Here is a 12,887-nt window from a genome sequence, read left to right as displayed (position 1 = left end):
TTCTGTCTGTTTGGTTAGTTCTTTCTTCTTAAATTTTACCCTAGAAGAAGCTCAAAAATGGTTTTCGAGGCTCAAATTTGCAGCGTCCATAAGCTACACAATTTTTTTATTTTATTTCGAAGTTGGGAATTAAAATTAACAATACTATCACTTGTAAATAAATATTTGCCACATAAATTGTGTTGTTCAAGGACAATTGGGAATGTTAACGAATTTCATTTTAAATAAAGTAAGAAGTATAGATAATTTTCGTGCTTATTATAAAAGAGATCGATAAGTTGAGCCCTTGTTGTGGCTAGGGAATTGGTAAGTACGGAAAAAAGGGACTGCCTGTTTAACATACTCAATGTTCAATATAAATTAAATTTTACCGAGTGCATGTTTTGGTTTTTACGAATCAGCTACAAAAAAACTTTAAAAAGAGCATCCAAATTTGTTTACATGTATTGTTGTTATGTTTTTACCTGTCAGACCAAAATTTTGAGGAGGGTTAGGGGTAGAGTGGGGTTGTCCGATCTCCGCCACCTAGTGTAAGTTTCGGAGCGCAAGATTTTGCACGCTCAAACTACGCCATACCTGCCTGTCCCATACATAGTTATTACATTTGACATCGTGTATGGCGCATATCACCTCGTGAACAGGATTTTGAAAGTAGAAAACCCCTCGACTTTGATCAATTTGTTTTGCCTACTTATGGGATGTTCATTACGGGACCTTTCACCTCTTAAGAATTTCGGTGACCATGACAAGGGACGGCAAGAATGATTACTTATGACAGTAGCTTTGAGTTTAAAAAAAAACTCACCAGCAAAGGCGCCAATTGAGGGAGTCAATTATCCCCTCTATATTTAGAAAAATAATTTCTATTTTATATTTTTAGCAAAAAGTACCTTTTTTGGTTTTGCCATTGAACAAACAATCGGAAAAAATAAATTTCCCCCATAGCATTTTCGTGAATTGGCGCCACTGCTCACCAGACTACAAGCAAGAACAAGTGCAAATTCTTCAACATATGTAAATTGAAATCTAGCGTTTAAATCCTTTTCAATTTGTTTTTCGACATCAGCTGTTATCATCACTTACCACTGTCAGTAACCACAATATGCTGAAGGTGACGTTGTAACGACAATGGTTAAAGAAGGCAGAGTTAAGCTTGTTAACAAAACTTGGGAACTTCTAGAAATAGTTGAACCAAAAAACGGTGCCTGGTATTATCACCTTACTTCCCTTGAAAGCTAGATAGTAGAAACACTGAAAAAGAATTTGCCATCCTTGCGCGTCAGCGGTAAAAAAGGAGACGGAACACACATTTCCCAGCAAAAAACATTATACTGGAACATTTTTCCTGACTGCTCCAAACAAATATCACGTGACATTTTCAAACAACTGAAAATTCTCTATGAAATATGATTGGCTAATATTAGAACTAGCTAGATATTGACGTTAGTAAAACTTCATTGTGAATAGGATTCGGAACATAAAACCCGGGAAAATATTACCGGGTTTTACTGGAACATTTTTCCTGACTGCTCCAAACAAATATCACAGCCCATTCACCAACATTTTCAAACAACTGAAAATTCTCTATAAAATCTGATTGGCTCATATTAGAAGTAGCTAGATATTGAAGCTAGCTAGATATTGACATTAGTAAAACTTCATTGTGAATAGGATTCGGGGGAAACATTCCCGGGTTTTACTGGAACATTTTTCCTGACTGCTCCAAACAAATATCACGGCCCATTCACCAACATTTTCAAACAACTGAAAATTCTCTATGAAATATGATTGGCTAATATTAGAACTAGCTAGATATTGACGTTAGTAAAACTTCATTGTGAATAGGATTCGGAACATAAAACCCGGGAAAATATTACCGGGTTTTACTGGAACATTTTTCCTGACTGCTCCAAACAAATATCACAGCCCATTCACCAACATTTTCAAACAACTGAAAATTCTCTATAAAATCTGATTGGCTCATATTAGAACTAGTTAGATATTGAAGCTAGCTAGATATTGACATTAGTAAAACTTCATTGTGAATAGGATTCGGGGAAAACATTCCCGGGCTTTACTGGAACATTTTTCCTGACTGCTCCAAACAAATATCACAGCCCATTCACCAACATTTTCAAACAACTGAAAATCTATATATATAAAAATAAGTTGTCTGTGTGTGTGTGTGTGTCTGTCGAGTGACGTCATGTTTGTGTGTCGACTGACGTCATGTTTTCGACTGACGAAATTACAGACCGGGACACAAATGACACCGGCACATAGGGAATATAAATGACGACCGGGACACAAGGAATGTTCGATTAGCAATCACCATCAACAAAGCACCGGGACACAAATGACGACCAGGACACAGGGAGTATAAATGACGACCAGGACATTAGTAAAAAAAAAACTAAAAAAAGGTAAAAACTACAAAAAAACTAAAAAGAAAAAAAAACTAAAAACTAATAAAAAAATAAAAAAGCTAAAAAACTAAAAAAAACTAAAAAAGAAAAAAAAAATAAAAAAAGGAAAAAAAATGAAAAATAAAGGAGAAAAACAAAACTAAAAAAAAGTAAAAACAAAAAAAAAACTAAAAAGAAACAAGGGGAAAAATACAAAAATTTATTTCATCATATACCATTTCAAAAACGAATGTATATACAGACCGGGACACAGGGAATATAAATAACGACCGGGACACAACTACAACGGGGACGCCGGGGGGCACAGGGGGATATATAAATGACGACGGGGACACAAGGAATGTTCGATTAGCAATCACCATCAACAAAGCTCAAGGGCAATCATTAGAATCATGAGGTATAACTAAAAAAACTAAAAAAAGGTAAAAAACTAAAACCTAAAAAAAAGACCAATTCAAAAACGAATGTATATACAGACCGGGACACAAATGACGACCGGGACACAAGGAATATAAATGACGCCCGGGACCCTCAAAGAGAAATCACAGACTGGGACACCGGGACACAAATGACGACCGGGACACAACTACAACGGGGACGCCGGGGGGCACAGGGGGATATATAAATGACGACGGCGACACAGGGAATCGTCGATTAGCAATCACCATCAACAAAGCTCAAGGGCAATCATTAGAATCATGAGGTATAGATCTGAATACGGATTGTTTTCCCATGGACCATTATATGTTGCATGTTCAAGAGTCGGTAAACCTGACAATCTATTTATATGCACAGACAATGGGACAGCAAAGAATGTTATATATTCGCAAGTTTTACGTAGTTAAAAACATATATATATATATATATATATATATATATATATATATATATATATATATATATATATATATATATATATATATATATCTATATTCATAGTTGGGACATAGAGACACAACTACAATGGCACGTAACGACTTACGCGCGCGGGGGGGCTACCCCAACAGCTAGTTCTCTATAAAATCTGATTGGCTCATATTAGAACTAGCTAGATATTGACATTAGTAAAACCTCATTGTGAATAGGCTTCAAAGAAATTGTAAATGGAAAACAGCTCATGTAATAATTGCCTAGCCAGATATCCCCGTCCACACCTATGTGTCATTGATTAAATGCTTCTCATTAAAAGCTGAAAACCCAGAAAAAAACTTGCTTGATTTTAAAATAGGAGAGATAAACCCCAAAAATTCAAGCGATCTTAACGAAAATATACCATCAGGGGAGCATATCACTGTAGAGGTTTCAAACACTTAACAAAAAAGAAAGAAAATGCGGAACCGGAGATTTTGCCAGAAGAAAGATTACGGAGGGGTGTTTATTAATTATTATTATTATTTTTTTAGTTTTTTCCCCCAGGGGTAATCCTATCGAACCAATGGCCCGCCCTAGAAGATTGTAAGGTAACTCGTTTGGCCGCAAATCAGAAGCTCTAGTGGCTTTTTTAAATGATGAAAAAGGATGGAGGGCAACTAGCCCCCTCCTTGCCCTCTCCCCAAAAGAAATCTGATCAAACATTGAAATAGTCATTTGATTCCGCATAGTTGAAAAGGCCAGTAACTTATTAACTTACTCTGGGGATGACATGACCCCCCCCCCCACAGCCCCTGAGAAAGGGTTAAAAAATATGCAATTTGCCCTTTGTTTACATGTAGTATTTTTTTTTTATTGTAGAATATACGGAAATTTTTCGAAAGGATGGTTTCTGCGGTGGAGAAAGTTTCCGGGAGATTTTACAGGGATGGGACTGGGGGATTTCCCTTGCATGATTTCAAATACAATTATAAATTAAATAACAAAATAAAGCAACTGAAATTAAGGAGCAACATTACGACTTGAAATGAAGACAAACTATTCCGGATATAGTGAAGCAGCCCCCTCCTCAATGCCTCGCTTTTTACGCTGAAGCTTGACTTTTTGTCTCAATATTTTAGAACGACTCCTGAAACACAAGGACCACTGAACTGGAACGAAACGTGTTTTTTAGAGAACTTGAGCGTAAAGAGCGAGGGACAAGGAAGGGGCAGCCACTCTCCTCTATAGGCTATATAATTTCTGTTCATTTGAAGTTTCACTGTTGCTGCTTACTTTCAGTTGAAACAACTTGTTTTTTATTTGATATACTGAAAACACACAAAGAGAATGTTTTGGACACGAAAATTAAGGGGGGGGTCAAACTTTTTTTAGAATCCGTAGAGGGAGGGCAGTTTTCCCCATGAAAGTGCCATAAAAACCACTTTCAAATTAAAATAGCCAACCAAAATAAGTGTTTTTTCTTCAGAAAACGAACATATATTTTCATAATGTTATCGAGCATAGTCAACAAAACATATCCTATAATAAAAATAATTAATGTTTTGGTCATCGGTAGAACTGTCAATTGGGGTCTATCATGTTCTAGTGATCAAATTTTTTACAGGCATTGACACATATAAATAAGGAGATCTCAGAGTCTGATTAATTTTTTGAAATTTGGAGTAATTACAACTACAAAATAAAAGCCATATTAATAAAAAAATGTTGCAAACATCTTATCATCCATAGACTAATTTAAATCTTGATTCTCCACAGCTGTGCCCTTTAGGGCCGTGGTATAGAAAAATTGGACAAGGGAGTGGTAAGACAGATATTAAAGGTAAACACTACCGTTTTTGAAGTTGGTGGGAGAGGGGAGGTAATAGTTGACCAAAATGTCGTAGTTTCTGATAACTGTTTAAAAAATAATTTTACCTATAACTTGCACTTAAGTTACCGCATATATATTAATTTCCAGTCAAAGCAAAGAATTATTTGGTATCAATAGACACTCAATAAAAATGAAAGAATTTTAACGAAAATCAAATAATCAGATTCAGCATATCACAGAATCCTACCATAGAGGTTTCAAGCTCCCATATACGAAAATGTGAAATTTTGTATTTTTGCCAGACGAAAGATCACAAATGCGTGTTTATCTGTTTGTTTTTCTCCCAGGGGTGATAGTATCGAACCAATAGTCCTAGAATATTGGGAGAGGGTCCATTCGAACGGAAATAAAAGTTCTAGTGCTATTCTAAATGACCAAAAACATTGGAGGGCAACTAACCCCCTTCCACGTACCTTTCCCCTAAAATTGTCCGGTCAAAATTTTTAGATAGCCATTTTGTTCAACATAGTTGAAAGGTTCAATAACCATGCCTTTAGAGATAACACAGCCCCTGGGGAAAGGTCTATAAGTCATGAAATTGGCCCATTATTTACATGTAGTATTCATTATTGGGAAGTATACAGACATTCTTTGGGGGGGATTTTCCACGGGGAGAAATCCCCGTGGGGAAAGAAGATTCCGGGGGGGGGGGGGGGTGGATTTTCCAGGAGAAAATCTACGCGCAAAAGGGAATTTCCGGCAAGATTTGAAAAAAACATTAAGAAATTAAAGTCTTTTTCAGAAGAAAGTGCACTAAGAAAAATCGTCCGCAAGAAATTCTGCAGGGGAACTTCCAGCGATAATGGAATTGTCAGGGATAAATTTTCCTGGCAGGGAGGGGATATTTTACGTGGGAAAAACTTTCCGTGGGGAAGAAAATTTTCATGAAGTGGGAGCCACATTTCTGAGCATTATTTATGAAACGATCAGAAATTAATTTTAAAAAAAAAGTTATTTTTTAACTGAAAATAAGGAGCAACGTCAAAACTTAAAACGAACAGAAATTATTGCGTATATGAGAGGGGTTGCCTTCTCATATGTAAAGCCAACAGTTATTGAGAAATTATATTACAAAAAAACATTTTAAAAGAAGTAAAAATCATATTTGCTTATAATTTTCTCAAATTCAGGGAAGTATTGTACAGTTCTTTCAATCCATTTTAGCAGTTGAATGCATCAATGTATCAGTATTGGGAGGTTCTCAAGTTTCAAAATTTTTACCTAGGGCCAAAAACCAAGACGCTAAAAGAAGTTCGACATAGGTCAAATTATGTTTTGCGTTTCTTGATTTCGTACTGTTTCAATCTACGGGTAGATGGGTTGAAACAAGTGACCCACGGTAAAATGCATGAGCAATATACAATTTGGGCTATATATTTGCTCATTAGAGAGTTGGGTGTATAGCATAGTGGAATCCCAGTCAAATAGTGTAAGCTAAAATTCTTCTGCATGTTATAAAGTAAGAATCATTTCTAAAAACATGTTTTCGGCTTGTATCTATATTTTCTTGTTTTACAAATTTTTAGTTTTACCTTCTATATTTTTGTTTTCTTTGTGTTACTCCACCTCTCCTGTTCATATAGTGGGTTATAAACAATTTTGCTATTATTTGGTTTTCCCTTTCTCTTTTCCCCAGTTTTAAAATTTAGTTTTCTTCCCAATATTGGCAACAGCTTTCTAATAAGCCAATTTATGCTCGTTTAAAGTTGTAAAGCCGACCGGTTCATAGATAATATTTTTTGTTTTTATTTTATTAAGAAAAATCCTGATTACTATTCCCACCAGTATTCCTTATAGGTTAATAAACATTTAATCGTAAGTATCAACATCTAGTTTTGTCAAATTAATCACTTGATTAGCATATCCTCATATCAATCACTGTCACAAATTCCAGTACCCTTTCTTTGTTTTTTAATGGTATTCGTCCTTGAACTTACAAATAGCCTACGTGTTGCTAGTCACCCAAAAATGACCACGGACAGTAAATACATAGCCTACTTAATGTAGCTCTTTGCTCAAACTGTATACATCTAATATATTGTTCGAAGATAGATAGAATTGGATCGTTTTAGAACGTGACAAAACCGGTTTATTATCTTTTCCCTCAAAGGAAATAATAAAACCTGCTTTCTCAAGAGCGGTAAAATAAAGGCGCCAAAATTTGGGAGGTTAATGGACATTCTTCAGGTTCATAAATTATTTTAATTGAATTAGAAACACGGATTATCTAGCTTGATCCGTCCAAAATCTAGAGCATGTCAGTATAGGAAGATAGAAGGCGTGTACACCCACGCGGGGGAGCTCACCCCCAATCCTAATTTTATCTGATTTTTGTTTCCACTTCATTTAAATTATAGAATAAGCTTTTCTTAATCACTGACCCCACTACAAAAAAAAAGAAAAAAAAGATTTCGCATACATGACTGGAGGGCGGCATTTGAAAAGAGTGAAAAAAAAGTAACAAGTGGGTTGTATTACAAATGCAGGGAATCAAAGAGCAAAACGACATTACAGGAACTATGGGTCTAAAGTCCCTCCACATAAGTTTGTACCCAGGACAGGGAAATATCAATCAGGTTACTTCACGCACACTGGAGATAAGATTGGAACACAAGTCTTGAAAACACATGGCAAAACAATGCAGAATAATGTTAGCGATTCAGAATTTTCAATATATTGATATTTGAGGTAGATAATTTCGAAGACCACACAGCCTATCCATATAAAACTGCCTTCAACATATAAAAATCTGTATTTTCGAGACGTTAAATAAGAAAACAAGAGCTAAGAGCTCATATGGTATGAGCTCTAACAAAATTCTATGAACCAATAGATTGATTTAAAAGGAAAAGCAGAGGCTTAATGCCGGTCAGGATTTAAAATAAGAGCTCTGAGTCACGATTTCCTTCTAAATATCAAAATTCATTAAGATCCGATCACCCACTCGTAAGTTATAAATACCTAATTTTTTCTAATTTTTCCTCTCCCTTTAGCCGCCCAGATGGTCGAATCTGGGAAAACGACTTTATCAAGTCAATTTGTGCAGCCCCTTGACACGCCTACCAATTTTCATCGTCCTAGCACGTCCAGAAGCACCAAACTCGCCAAATCACTGAACCCCTCCCCCAACTCCCCCAAAAAGAGCAAATCCAGTATGGTTCCGTCAATCACGTATAAAGGACATTTGCTTATTCTATCCACAAGCTTCATCCCGATTCCTCCACTCCAAGTGTTTTCCAAGATTTCCCCCTCCAACTCCCCCCCAATGTCAAAAGATCTGGTCTGGATTTGAAATAAGAGCTCTGAGACATGAATTCCTGCTAAATATTAAATTTCATTAAAATCGGATTACCTATTCGTAAGATAAAACACCCCAATTTTCACGGTTTCCAAGAATTCCGGTTTTCCCCTCCAACTCTCCCCAATGTCACAGGATCTGGTCGGAATTTAAAATTAGAACTTTAAAGCACAATATCCTTCTAAATATCAAATTTCATTAAGATCTAGTCACCCTTTCGTAGGTTACAAATACCTCAATTTTCAATATTACCCCCCCCCCCCCCCCAACTCCACCAAAGAGAGCAGATCCGGTCCGGTTATGTCAGTCACGTATCTTAGACAGGTTTTTATTCGTCCCATCCAGTTTCATCCTGATCTCACCGCTTTAAGTATTTTTTTAAGATTTCCAGAACCTCCCTCCCCCAATTACGCTGGATCCGGTTGAGATCTTTTTAAATAAGAGATCTAAGTTACGAGGTCTTTCTAAATATGAAGTTTCATGAAGATCCGGTCACTCCTTCGTAAGTTAAAAATACGTCATTTTTCTGATTTTTCAGAATTGCCCCCCCCCAATAGAGCGGATCCGTTCCAATTATGTAAATCACGTATCTAAGACTTCTGCTTATTTTTCCCACCAAGTTTCATCCCGATCCCTCCAATCTAAGCATTTTCCATGATTTTAGGTTCCCCCGCCCCAAACTCCCCCCAATGTCACCAGATCCGGTTGGGATTTAAAATAAGAGCTTTGAGACCCGATATCCTTCTAGAAATCAAATTCCATTGAGATCCGATCACCCGTTCGTAAGTTAAAAATACCTCATTTTTTCTAATTTTTCAGAATTAACCCCCCCCCCCCCCAACTACCCCAAAGAGAGCGGATCCGTTCCGGTTATGTCAATCATGTATCTAGGACTTGTGCTTATTTTTCCCACCAAGTTTCATCCCGATCCCTCCACTCTGTGTTTTCCAAGATTTTAGGTCCCCCCCAACCCCCCCCCCCCCCAATGTCACCAGATCCGGTCAGGATTTAAAATAACAGCTCTGAGACACGATATCCTTCCAAACATCAAATTTCATTAAGATCTGATCAACCGTTCGTAAGTTAAAAACACTTCAATTTATCTATTTTTCTGAATTAACGCCCTCCCCAGATGGTCAAATCGGGAAAACGACTATTTCTAATTTAATTTGGTCCGGTCCCTGATACGCCTGCCAAATTTCATCGTCCTAGCTTACCTGGAAGTGCCTAAAGTAGGAAAACCGGGACCGACAGAAAGACAGACCGACAGAATTTGCGATTGCTATATGTCACTTGGTTAATACCAAGTTCCATAAAAACTGTTATACTGATTTAATTTTATATAAAATAAAACGAAATTGTAAAACATTAAATAAATCTACTAGTTCGTTTTGCTATTCGAGAACAGCGTCACGTCAATATTTTCCGTTCCATCTTTTACTGACCGGGCATAAAAAAGTTCATATAAACCTTTTATGTATATGCCTATTATATATTGAAAGTTGAACATACAGGTTGAGGGAAGAGTGTGATGCTGTGTTGGCCTTAGACGGCTTGGTGCTACAGCGAGTGGTTATTAGTAGAGTAGTAGAACATCAAGAAATAACTTCTTTTTTACGGAAGTTAGGGGGGGGGGGTCGAAAGATACTTGATAAGAGATACTAATATAGATAAGTATCTCTTGATAAGAGATACTTGATTAGAGATACTAATATATAAATACTTATATATCACCATGCATCAGGAGGGGGGAAGGGGTTGCCACAATTCTAGAAGACCAGTCGGTGGTAAGCTCAGAGATGCCCAGTGTCATAGGATACAAATTATAAGTTTAAATAGAGAGAATGGAAACACTAATTTTTGTTTATGACTAATATCCGTTCCTGTTTAATTTTCTTAAAATAAACCAAGGGGCTGCAGGCGCTGTTCGTCCGCAGACAAAATGTTGGTTTTTATTTAATTCGATAAAATTTTTGTTTCGTGTTTAATATTTATTTGGCTAAAACATCCATTCTAGGGTTCTCAAACATATTACATTTGATAAATTTGCAACAGGGTCATACACCTATTTAGGGATCTTCTCCTTCTTTCCGAAATTATATAAAAGTTGTCATGTTATTATCTTTGGTAATTTATTAATCTTTGCAATGTTTGCTTATTTTGGAGTTTCATTTACTATTAATTACATATTACATTAATTATTTACCATTATTAATACTACATTACATTATTACATATTACATTAATTATTTACATATCACTTTTACTCGTCGTCATTTATCAAGAATGCCCCAACGGTTGAATGAGTCTGGGCTATAAGCTTTTCACCCCCCCTCTCCAGAGTCTGCCAGAGAATAAATCTTCAGGGATAGATTTCACTCAAAGAAATAAAAAGGGATAGCGAAGGTTTTTAGTTAAAATCTCAACATCTTTTCAATTTTGGGGGAGACTAAAATGAGTAGGAAAACTAGTCGTCGATTGCCAAGGCCCCGTGGAATGTTACAGCAACTGTGCCTATATCTTTGTTCCTGGGATTTTTTCTATTAAGTAATATGAAGTTCTATCCATACTCAAAATTATTTGATTTATAAAAAGTTAAGCTTCGAAGCTAGGGCAACTTATGCAAAATGTAGGGAATTCACAGTCAAGACTTCAGAATAGAAAAAGTCACGGAAGAGATTTGATTTCTGGAATGCTAATGTAAACTGCAGTTCTTAGAAGACCAAGATCTGTCTATCCGCGTTGGAAAAGAAATTCTAAAAAAATAAAATAAAGTTACCGCTCAGTTGTCAAGGAAGTCGATGCGCGCTGACAACTTTAAAAATTATTTCTTAGTGTTCAGTTCATTTTACGATATAGATGAGTCTTCTTGCTTACTTTTTATGGAATTAAATGTCCAATTTATAATAAATATAAAAAATAAAACTTTTGTTTTTAAATTAGAATTCACGGTATTATTGCCTAAAAGTTTATAAGGAAATTTTGCTTAGGTTTCGAAGTGACAATGTGAAGTTATATCAGTATTCCACGTTATTTGATTTCTGAAAAGTTTAGCTTCGAAGCCAGGACGTTTTACAAAAAAACAAAATGTACAGAATAGGCCTACGCAAAATCAAAACCAAAATAGAAAGTCAAAGAAGGAATTTATTTTCAGAATACCAATGTCAGCTTAAGTTCTTAGAAGACTATGATTTGTCAATATGTAGAGAAAACCCACCTTGTCAAAAAGAGTCACATCTAGGATACCAAACACAGTTTACGCGTCACTCTGTAAATTATTTCTAAGTGAAAGAAGCACTTTCAAGCAGTTCGTGGTAACGAACTGTAGTAAGAAGCGACCCGGCTCAATAGTAACCGAAACTCTAAAAAAGGGAATTTTGATACCATCAGTTACGTCAAAAGAATTGCATTTTAATGCTGATTTTAAATAGCATTTAAGTTTAAAGTTAAGTCTAGCGTAAAGAGTGGAGCGTTGAAGAGGAAAAGCCCCTGTCATATACGGAGTAATTTCTGTTCGTTTTAAGTTTTAATGTTGCTCATTACTTTCATTTAAAAAAACGTGTTTTTTTATTTAATCGTATTAAGGAAGTTCATGTTATCTTGCGTAATTTTCATAGTAATTTCATACTTGATTCAAATATAAGAGCCGCCAAATCTATTTTTTAGCAAAAAAAAAAAGAAAACAAAAAATAAGAACTTAAACATAAGAAAAATAAAATAAAAATAAAAAATAAAAAAATAAGAACCAAAAAGTCGACTTGTTCTAAATTGCCATGAGAAAGTTTACTTTCCCAGCTAGAATAGTTTTGTTTTAACACCGTCTGGGACATTTTTTTTTAAACTACTGGGAATTTTACCCAGGAAAAATTCGAGTTCACCTCTCTTACCAATTCAGGCCTGAGCATCGGCATTGTTTCTTTTTTCTGTTTATACAAAAAAACAGAATACAATAAAAACAGACTACCTGTTTTTATTTATCTGTTTATATTTTCTTTTCTGAAAAACTACTCAGGATTTAGAAACATCACTTGAACTTTTTTGCCCAGTTTCACGATTCCCATGCCCAGGAAAAAATCGAGTTTGCCTCTCTAGACCTTTGGACGTTAAGGTCGACATTGTTTCTTTTTTTCTGTTCTGTTTATACAAAAATAGAAACATATTACCTGTTCTGTTCTGTTTCGTTTTTTATATTAGGCATTTGCCCTGTTTTTTTTTCTCTCTGTTTTTTTCTGTTTCTTCTGTTTTCTTGTGTTCTGTTCTTTTTCTGTTTTTCCTCTGTTCTTGTTGTTTTCTTTTATGGTGATATAAGATATTCAGGAATTTCAGACGATTTGAGACAAGTTACTCATTAGAATAACAATCTATATTTTCCCGTGAAAAATCAACTGTTTCCGATTTTATTGACATTCATTTACGCAGC

General features: G+C 35.6%; 1 protein-coding gene across 2 annotated transcripts in view; it reads right to left on the bottom strand.

The window, feature by feature from the left end:
* The window catches only part of LOC136039510 (nuclear protein localization protein 4 homolog), a 148,369-nt gene that overhangs the window by 57,136 nt on the left and 78,346 nt on the right, over positions 1-12,887 (bottom strand). The window lies entirely within an intron of this gene.

The sequence above is a fragment of the Artemia franciscana genome, chromosome 19 (genome assembly GCF_032884065.1).
Source record: "Artemia franciscana chromosome 19, ASM3288406v1, whole genome shotgun sequence".
NCBI classification, from domain to species: Eukaryota; Metazoa; Arthropoda; class Branchiopoda; order Anostraca; family Artemiidae; genus Artemia; species Artemia franciscana.
This window is presented reverse-complemented; position numbering and strand designations above follow the sequence as displayed.